Source organism: Sander vitreus, chromosome 15 (genome assembly GCF_031162955.1).
Source record: "Sander vitreus isolate 19-12246 chromosome 15, sanVit1, whole genome shotgun sequence".
Taxonomy (NCBI): Eukaryota; Metazoa; Chordata; class Actinopteri; order Perciformes; family Percidae; genus Sander; species Sander vitreus.
In genome coordinates this window covers 594,413-605,000 of record NC_135869.1, presented here as the reverse complement: position 1 = coordinate 605,000, position 10,588 = coordinate 594,413, and the positions used below count along the sequence as shown (strand labels likewise).

Genomic DNA, 10,588 nt, shown 5'->3' with positions numbered 1-10,588 from the left:
GATGTCAAAACGTCGGCAGACGAGCGCTTCTTTAACCGCCAAACAGAGCAAAACCGTGGATTCCCATCTTGCAGCGGAGGATTTCCTTCTCCGGGATCTTTTCTCCGAGGACGTGAGGACGCAGGACGCAGGACGCTAGCCCTCTGCAGGAACGAACCCAAAACAAAGTAATTTAAAGGAGCTCTAAAAACCGGTTCAATCGCCGGTTGGAATCGCTTCAAACTGAGACGTTTTCAAAACGTTTACAAAAGTTTACACGCGAGACTTTTCTGCTCAGAAATCTGCCGTCTGTATTTCAGGACTGAATTTAATTTTTCCCATCATAATCGGAACTCTTTAACTTTGAACTAAAGGACACGGCGGAACTGCGTCGTGGATCCGTAACTGGACCGGCAGTTCTGGTTTTACATCCGCGCTCAAGGGCTGACTTTGGATCTGTTTTCTTCACACGGAGCAGACAGGAACTGGTTCTGATTCCTGCGGGATTCAAATGCCGTAACAACACATTATGTAATAAAAAAACTTATACTTTTTCACTTCATTATGTGATAACACCCGCACCGCGTTATGTGCTAAAAGCCCTGAACGCAACATGTTATACATTTCTCCGCATTGTGTAATAAATTACATAACGCAGCGGCTCTTACAAAATGCAAATACTGGCACTTTTTAAGAAAATGTAATAACAAAAATGGAAAATGTTTTTTTCTCTTCTGGCTTTGAAAGTCATTTAAAGAGAAAGTCCAAAAAGTAATGAATATATAACCCAGGAGTGTCAATATCAACGTCGCTCTGAAAGGATCACATCCAGAGACAGACAAACCAAACATCTTTGACTGTATGATTGCATGACTTATATATCCTTCTCACGTACAGTTTGGTCGCCATAAAGACCTAAAAAAAAAGTCTGATAAAAAGTTTCTCAGCCATCTTGGGAAAAAAAATGCCCAAAAATTTCGGAAAAAACAACAAAAAGGTTGGAAAAAGTGAGACATTTTTTTTGGGGGAAAAAGTGACAAAAATGTTGCTAAAAGTGAGAATTGTTTTTTGTTGGAAAAAGCGCCCAAAAATGTCAAAAAAAATGCAACAAAAATGTTGGAAAAGTGAGGGGAAAAAAATCTGAAAAAAAGCGACAAAAACTTCGGAAATAGTGACAAAAATGTTTGAAAAAGTGTGAGAACAAAAAAAATGTTTGAAAAAGCGACAAAAACTAGGTGGGCCAAAATGTATTGTGATCCTTAATTGATATGCGGGCTGGATCAAAATCTGCAAGGGACCGGGTTTGGCCCGCGAGCCTAGAGTTTGACACACGTGATACAGCCTATTTCATAAAATATTTTGATTGCTCGTCTTATCTTATCGTACGTACACGCAACACGAGGAACACCCTAAATGTAAAACCTCGCATTTTGGAAGAACGAAGAAATGTATAACATGTTGCGTTCAGGGTATCGTATTACAAAACGCAGCAGAATATCGGGCGTTACGTGTTGAAGTTGTATTACATTTTGGAGTTTTGTTCCATAATGCTGCGTTGTTACGAACCCCAAACAGTACCGATGTGTTCACTGACATCCGTGACGGAATCGCGGGACACTTTGGAACGTGTGTAACGTGTACGTGGAGGACGGTGCGGATGTTTTCCTCGCCGTGTGTGTGTGTGTGTGTGTGTGTGTGTGTGGGTATGTGTGTGTGCGCGTGCGTGCGTGTGTGTGTGTGTGTAGATGCTGGTTTTCTACCGAACGGAAATCTCAGAGACGTTCGCCGACTCTTCGGCTTTTTTCTGCTTTTTGTTTTCAGACTTTTGATGACACAATGTCATCAGTTAAAACGTGTTTTGTGGTCCAACGGGACGCTTGGAGAGCTCACTTCTCACTCACTTTAAAGGGCCATACCGCTGTGTTTTAACTAGTTTACTACAAATCACGTTCCCGCTGCCAAACCACAACACCGTGTTTATATTTTCCAGTATGGTTTGGTTCCTTCCAGACGGCCATGCTTATTGGTTAATTATTACAAAAATCCACATACAGGGCGGACTGATGTTATGAAATTATCAGAGCTCTATCGTTATCGCCGTATACATCAGCAGGTCCGAGTGGAATCTGCAGCCCTCAGTCAGTCATAACGGAAAAAGACATCGACATAAACTGCTTGAAAGTAGTTTTTTTGGGTCCAAATGGCATGGTATGCGGATCATCGCATAGACTCGCCGATAACGATACCAACGCTTTAGGCAGTATCGGAGGCTTTTCCAATAATGTGTTGGGATGAACTGGAACAACTGGCTGTCTGGAAGATGTCAGAACATTTTCTAAAAAAAACACTTGAGTTTGTTTTTGGAAAGTGAGAGTTGGAATAATTGGGCTAAAACATGCAGGCGAGTTGACATAAATGGGCAAAAACGTGGATAAGAGTTGGAGTAAATGGGCTAAAACGTGCAGGAAAGCAAACACCGGTATGGTCCTTTTTAAGAAAGTCACTGAAAAGATTGAACTGGTCATCACTTGGCAGCCAATCAGCTGTGTTTACGGGACAACGTCACACTCCAGAGATGAATAACAGAACGTACGAAAGTTTTTTTTCTTCACAGCGCTTGTTCTCTAATTGCCGTCCCGTCTGAACGACCAATCGGCTGCAAGGAAAAGAAGGACCCGATCAGCCCTGCAATCACACACACACAGACACAGAGCTGCCCTGCCATTGGTCGGTTCGGTCGGCCGCGGGGGGGTCTGACGCAATAACGGAGCGACAGGAAGTGAAGCCGGTCGACCTATCGCAACAACGAAGCACTTTGCCAAACCTCAGGGCTCAGAGACGCGACGGAGAGGTTTCGTTCACTCTTTCTTCTTGTTTTTTTAATTTTTTTTTAATATCAGTAGTTTGGTTCAGTTGAGTCCAGTTGTGTTGCGATGGATTGGTTCTGTGTTTGTGTACAGCTGATCACACTTCAGTCATATATTTACTGTAATAATAGAAACCTACAGAGTTTTTTTTTTTTTTATTGTATCTGCTGTGATCGCCGCCGGGTCCGAGTCCAGCCTGAACACGCCAAACATTTCTTTGGTTTTTAATTTATTTTAGTTTCAGCCCGCTGAAGAGTCTCATCCTCAAACCTGTTATTATTTTTGGTCACGATGTATGTATACAAGCATAAATATACATAGATGTGGTGAAATATATTACAAGATTTAAAAAGTTGAAACACAAATTAAAACCCATGAAATCAGATAAAAGGGAAAAAAAAGGAAAAGTTAAAATTCTCAGTTTATTTACTGGACAAAAAAAACTTGATTTTATAATCATAGTAACAAGATGGATACTTGGCGGTACTTTGCTGTGTCTGTGGGCCCTATCTCGCACCCGGCGTTGCGCAAAGCTCGACCCAAGTGTCTTTGCTAGTTTGAGACCGACGCAGTTGTCAGTTTCCCGTCCAGCGCCCGCGTCGTTTAAACAGCAAATGCACCTGGGCCCATCTGTGCACCCATGGGCGTGCTGGTCTTACAGGGAGGTGTGTTCAGGTGCATTCTTGGCGTATTGCTACCTTGAGACAGCGGAAAGTGATCGCACCATTAGGTGCTTTCCGACTGGATAGTACTTGTACTTTTTAGAGGAAAAGTACACTTCTAAGCACTACTCTCCTCCAAAATCTTTTTTTCCGTTTGCATTCCCACTGGCCAAGTGGCCATAGGGACTGGTAGGAGGGGTAAGGGAGTGACGCAAGCACGGCAACGGTCTTTGTAGCATCATCACTAGACCTTAGCGCCACATACAACAACAACAAATAATAATAAAAATAAAAGCCTCTTATTTACGAGAGCGGTCTGAGAGACCTCCAGCTCACAGCGGGGTCTCTGAGCAGGACTGGCCCAGCGACGAGCTAGAGGCCGGGACAGGCGCCTGCTGGCTGTCGCCTCACTTCATGGAGGTTCTCAACTCCGAAAACTTTGAAGCAAATTATCAATTCAGCATCAATTTTCGCAAGACTGCCTATATTCAAAATCTAAACCGTTAATTTCTCACCTAAAAATGTTAACTCAACTGTAATGTGACCGGACGAAGTTTTCGTACGATATCATACGAACCCATTGGTGAGAATGCGTTGTTCCAGGTGAGCTTTTTATTCGGAACGCTCCCAGTGTGGAAAGGCCTTAAGTCACAGCCTACATTTCACTGTCATTTAACGAAGTTGTAATATTTTAAATTGACATTGAAGTACGAAGAGATGTTTAAAGCAAAACATATTGGAAGACTTCGGCCTCTTACATTAACAGACCCTTTTATCCAAAGAGAATGTAAGCCCCCCCCCCCCTCCATTACACCCAACTTTTCTTTGAGAATTCACGTTTGGATGAAACTCTTCAGTGCGTCAGGACGGTTCACATGTTTGTATAAATGATCTAAAAAGGTGTAAATGGTTCTTTGAAGTGTTCTCTGTGCTCAGCTCTGGCGGCAGTTGAGACTTTGTCATTTCAACCCGTTCTCACTCTGAACTCGGACGCTTGGTCAGTGTCTCTCAGCGTAGAGAGTAGTATGAAAGCCTGAAATTCCGCGTAGGGAGGATGGTTGGGATGGTGGATGGGTCAAACAACACAGGACTTTCACCCAGGAGACCGGGGATCATGTCCCACGTGTCACGTTTCCTAAACCCAACCGTCGCTTTCTTCTTTTCCTAAACCCAACTGTCCCGTTCTTCCCGACCAAACGCGTCTAAATATGACGCTAAAGGAGACTTTTTGCGTCAATAACAAAACGCCAAAGGCCCCTGACCAAGCGTCGTTTTCTAACGCGATGGGAGTGAGAACGTGTCCGGTCGGGTACAAAGTGCGACACCCAGCGAAGATGACATCATCACTAGTCTGCCGGTGGCTGTCTCAGGACCACTTCCTGGGTGTCGGGCGCTTCTTTATAGATCCCACCGTAGTTCTGGGCTGAAACAGATACAGAAAAACACTCTAACTTTTCACCTGAACTGAATAAATACATTTTCCAGGTTTTGTTTTTCGACCGTTCACAGCTTCTGCCTGTAATTCCGCTGGGATCCATAATTTTTTGGAGGCGGGCGGTCTCTTGGGTCGAGGCCGTCCGCTGTGAGCGCCAGCATGAAAACACAGAGGAATTTAAAATGTGTACATATTGCAACCCTGTAAATAGGCAAATACTAACGGAGACTCTATTTTATGTGAGAGAGAGAGAGAGAGAGAGAGATGCCAACTCAAGGAGAAATATTTGATTTGATGTTTTTTATTTGTAAGCGAGTGTACAGTGATGACAGAAAGAGAAAATAATAACGATGATTTTATGACTTTATGAATTGTACAGTTAAATATGAGTTCCGTTTTATTGTTTGGTTGTTTTCTATCTAAAGCTTGGGGTTGTTTCTGTTTAGTTTTTTTGTACAGAAGTGGTTGTTTACATCGCTAGTCCGTATTTCTGTGAACGTCAGACAGACGATGTGATTGGAGCAGAGGTCTGCGAGGAGGCGGGGCCTGGGGGGGTGGCTGTCGTATTACCAAATATTCAGGAAAAACTATGGACGATACGTGTTAGTATTAATTGAAGTTTTGAGATTGTAAGGAGGACAAAAGACAATGTTAATGTGTAGTGTTTTTCCGACAAACTGAAGTTTAAATTTTGACAACGCAAGTTGCTACTTTAGAGAATGCGAGTTTGAGCTTTCGAGAACTTTCTTTTCACTGCTTATTTTAGCTTTACGATAATAACCCTGCTCCGAAATGATTGAAAGGAACGGATTAAAGGATTGAAGGAAAGGATTGAAAACTGGCTCCGTCTCCTCCAGACTGATGCTCCCTCTGCTGTCCCACTACACGCACTGAAATAAAACCTCTGGACAACAACTCTCGTTTTGACTTTTATTTGCTGCACAAACCTCCTTCACTGTTGTTACTCCCCCATTCTACATGTGTGTGTGACTCTGTGTGTGTGCATGTCTCTTTGAAGGTTTCAGATATAGAAATCGTACATGATGTGTCAGATACAAGAACAGAACTTGAGCTGAAGTTGTTCATTTTATATGAACTTTATCACCGCAGTGAGGCGGAGACAGCGCTGCTTTTCTCTGAGGTTTCACGGGTCAAAGTGGAACGGAGACGGTGCACAATGTAAAGGGGGGGGTCTTAGACGCCAACTGTCGGGAGATCACGTTCCACAAACGGCTTCACGTGAATGATCCCGTCCTCTGGATAAGGATGTGGCTGTGAGGATGACGATGTCGTGTCGTCTGCACAGGGAAGCGCAGATGACGCGGTGTTGTCCCCCTCTGCGTCGTTTGAGGCGTCCTTGAGCGTTTGCAGGACGTTTCTTTTTATCCACGACTTGACTTTTTCGCCATCTCAAGAAGCAGAGTTGTGTCTTTGAGTTCTGCTTTCAAATGGTGCAGCTCCACGGTCATGTCGTTGATCAGTCTGATGAGGGAACTTTGGTCTCGGTTGTTTCTCACCTCTCTCCTAAAACTCAAATCTTGGCAACGTTTCTGCGCCCTGGAGGAGTTCTGGTAGCACCTTCTGTAACTGTTGATCAGTTGATCTTTAGCGGCGATGGTTTTTCGGAGCCCTGTCTCCGTGTTTCCATCCATCTGCACTTTGGTATCGTTGTCGATGTAGTGTCTTTTGATGTCAAAGACTTTACGTATGAATGTCTTGGGTTCGGAGGTGAAATCCATGCATGCCTGCAGATCGGCCTTGAAGCGCATCACGTAGGTGATCAGGTTCCTGTTCTTCTCTCTCTCCTTTATCAGGTCCGGCTCACACTTCATCACTTTGTAGTTCAGATGTGCGATGGTTTCACCCAGGTCGGCGTTCTCTCGGAGGGTCTTGTTCAGCTTCTCCGTTGCTTCTTTGAGCTCGGACTGCGTCGTTCTCAGGTCGTCCCTCGACGTCGTTGAGGTTTCCCTTCACTTCGTTTAATTTGACAAGCAGAACGGCGTTGTTGTCCTTTTCTTTCGCCCAATCCTGTTGCAGTTGCTTATTGTCCTTCATCAAACGAGACATCTCCAGATTTTTCTTCCCGATTACATTTTGTCTGTCTTGGATCATACTCTCTAACGCGGAAACCTTTTCGGTAAGATCTTCCTTGTTCTTCAGACCATTGATTGTCTTCTTCAGCTTTTCAATGTGCATCTCCAGTTCTTTCTGCTTCACTAATTCGTTGAGTCGCGTGTCTTTCTTTAATACGTTTTCCGTAGCGATGACTTTGTCTCTTTCTTGGAGCTGTTTGCGTAAGTCCTCCACTCTGTCTTTGTACTCTGTCTCCACTCGGGGCAGCGTAGCTCGAAGCTCTTTCAACTCGGCGGCTTGTTTTTCTGCCTGCTCTTCGGCGATCCTTAGCTTCTCCGTTTGTTGTTGGCACGTCGCCTTCGCCTCCGCCAGCCTCTCGTCATGCTCCGCTTGCACTCTCGATATTTCAGACTCATGATTCGCTGTCAGTTCTTTGACGGTGTTCCTGGCGTTTGTCTCGCTGTCACATTTCTGCTGTCGGAGTTCTGACTCGGTTTGTGTTTTTTTCGCTGTCAATCCCTGAAATGTTTGCATCAGCTCGGCCTTATCGAGGCTGAGGTTCTTGACTTCATCTTGACTCAACCGGAGCTGGGTTTTCCACTCCTCCGCCTTCTCCTTGTGAATTTTCACCTCTTTCTTGAGAGCCTTGACTTTGGCCTCTAGAGAGTCTATTTGCATAAAGTTAGTCTGACTTACTTTAGTAAAGCGCAGCTCTTGTTTTCGAACTTTGGACGTGAGCTTCTCTATCCTAAACTGGAGAAATTTGACGTTATTGTCCTGCAGCTCCATTGTTTCTGCGCTCCGTCTGTTTAAAGGTTCTGTATTTGACACTTAGTTGATGTTAGTTATGTGCTTAGTGTGAGTGATTTGATATTTCGTGAGATTTTCTCCTTTCTATTGTCAGTGAACTTAGAAGAACACCTCTCTGGTTGATTCCATGTATAATGACATTGAAAGGCTATGATTGGTATATGGAGGTTTTGAAGGACATTTGTGACATCATCGATCAAAGCACGGCCTGTCATCAAAGGATCCAAAGGAAGTTACACACAAGCTGACAGCAGATGTACACAAAATTCAAAAATAAACAATTGTGTGTGTGTGTGTGTGTGTGTGTGTGTCTGTGTGTATGCGTGTGTTTTTTGAAACAAAATTCAAAAATAAATGTGTGTGTGTGTGTTTCAGTTGTTCTATAACAGGTGCAGGAAGAGATCCCCGCTTACATAATACATTACAGTAGAGGGCGAGAAGTTTTGAAATTCTTAAAAGTAAAAATACTCCATCACAAGGCCTGCATTCAATGTTTTACTTTTACTTGTAGTACTTAAAGTCCTCCTGCACTCAAAATGTGTTTTGCTTCAGTTTTTGTTCCCTAAAATTGTTGTAAGGAATTTAACATTGATGTGTCTCTGTGCAAAGTTTGACACTACAGGTGTTTACACATCCCTATCCTGTAGGGTTGGGTACCGAATCCTGTACTTTTACCGGTACCGACAGAATCACGTGGGTATTACCGAGTATTGGTTCACGTAAACTCAAACGGTGCCATATTTCGGTACCTGAGAGCGCGTAAGCGCAAGCTTATCTGTCCTCTCGCATATTGACAGAGAGCGGAGCTCCAACACGTGGGCAGAGGTGCGGACGGAGCAAACTACGTCGGCTCTGCAGTTTTGTTGAAGTCACAGTGAGTCACGGCGATGCCGATAAAGTGGTTTCAAATGTAGTTACAGTTTTTCAAAACTTCACGCAGACAGTGTTTGCTGTGATATGATATTAATGGCGAGCCGAAAGCGGTCGCGGTGCTGTTGACGTTACACTTCCTGTGAGACAAGCAGGCACAACAGTGGGTTCTATGCCCTGGGGACTGACTGACAGGCTGAGGTTGTAAGGCAAGACATCTTTATTTCTACAGCAGCTTTCAGCAACAAGGCAATTCAAAGTGCTTTACATGAAACTTTAAAGAGCAGAACGAACCAAACAAAGATGCTTGTACTCAACTTTCAAAACGTGAGTACAAGCTATCGAGAAACGAGAGTTCAACGAGAGTTCAAGCTATCGAGAAACGAGAGTTCAAACTATCGAGAAACGAGAGTTCAACGAGAAACGAGAGTTCAAGCTATCGAGAAACGAGAGTTCAAGCTATCGAGAAACGAGAGTTCAACGAGAGTTCAAACTATCGAGAAACGAGAGTTCAAGCTATCGAGAAACGAGAGTTCAACGAGAGTTCAAACTATCGAGAAACGAGAGTTCAAGCGATCGAGAATGTGGTCTTATTATAGCCCGATCATTAACTAAACCCATGTCGAAAGACTAATAAAGCGTCCAGCGTATGATTTTAACAATGTGAGTGTGTGTCAGTCATTCGTAGCGGTCTGCGTCTGCATAATCTGTGCCTCCAGCGTTACAGTGTATATCTGTAAACATTGTAACAATTCCTCTTCTTATCTGTCTCGTTTTAACCAGTCCCTCCAGGATTTCGCGGCCTTTTTTTAAGATTGTTGCGGCCCAAAATGTCTGATTTTGCGGGAGCTGTCCTCAATTTAGGTCATTGTGTCGTCTCTTCTCTGGTTTTTCCTGCATCCACTGTTTGTGTGTGTGTGTGTGTGTGTGCGCGCGTCAGTCGTGGAGGGAACTGAGCAGCAGCCCCGCCCGCTGCAGAGAGCCGACAGGATTGAAACAGCAGCTGCTTCATCGACTTTAGAGTGAAAAAAACGTTACAGTGTACATTGATGTTAAAATGTTTACAGGTTGGCAGGACGGTCTGAAATGTCTTTCGCTGTACGTTTTGTTGGTAAATGTGAGATGTTTGAGTCACACACATCTTGTCTTCATATCAGTAACAAGGAAATGAATTTGGCGACGTACGCAAATTCTGATTTGAACACAACTTGTACATAATGATGTACCTACCTTACCTAATTCTTTAGTTGATGTGTTGTTCATGCATGTGCATGAGGTCATGAATGAGAGGCTATGAACTCATGTCAATTCCTGATGATTCATAAGATATAAAGGAATGAAGTAATGCACAAATCATGAATTAATTCATGCATGAATTCATAATTCATGTAGGCTACCCTTACCGTAAAGTGTTACCATAACTTTAGTTCAAGCCTGTGGCAGCAGTTCCAAATAATTTGTTTAGTGCCATGCAATGAAAAATACCTTTTCACAAGTTCAGTGGGTGCATTTTCCAAAAGAATGCTTTAATTCTGAAAAATAAAGTTGGTCCCACACAAAACTCACGCAGTGTTTTTTAATATTATTTCTTAGATATGTAGGCTACATACAAGAACATTCATGAATATTAACTGAGATACCCCATTATGTTGTGAGCAGTAGGCCTGCATGTGCTGTTGGCAAAATTGTGTCTAATCTGTCTGTGTCTATGTCTGACCTGGGCTGGCACAACATTAAGAAGCGTTTGCGTGCACGAGCACCACAATCACGTGCAAATTGTCCTGGTTTTCCCAGGAAATCTGGTCACCCTAAATCAGACGTTACTTCACTTCCTGAAGGTTACCACATGACGCAGAACATGACGTATCTCCGCTTGTTTCCTAAATTACAAA

The 10,588-nt window shown here is 43.5% G+C and overlaps 1 protein-coding gene across 3 annotated transcripts in view; it reads left to right on the top strand.

The window, feature by feature from the left end:
• Positions 1-5,858, top strand: part of rapgefl1 (Rap guanine nucleotide exchange factor (GEF)-like 1) — a 33,426-nt gene extending 27,568 nt beyond the window's left edge. For all 3 annotated transcript variants that reach the window (XM_078269932.1, XM_078269934.1, XM_078269933.1), the window contains exon 17: positions 1-5,858. This exon is cut by the window's left edge and continues 1,907 nt beyond it. The gene's annotated coding sequence lies outside the window, so the exon portion shown is untranslated.
• The last annotated feature ends 4,730 nt before the right edge of the window (positions 5,859-10,588 follow it).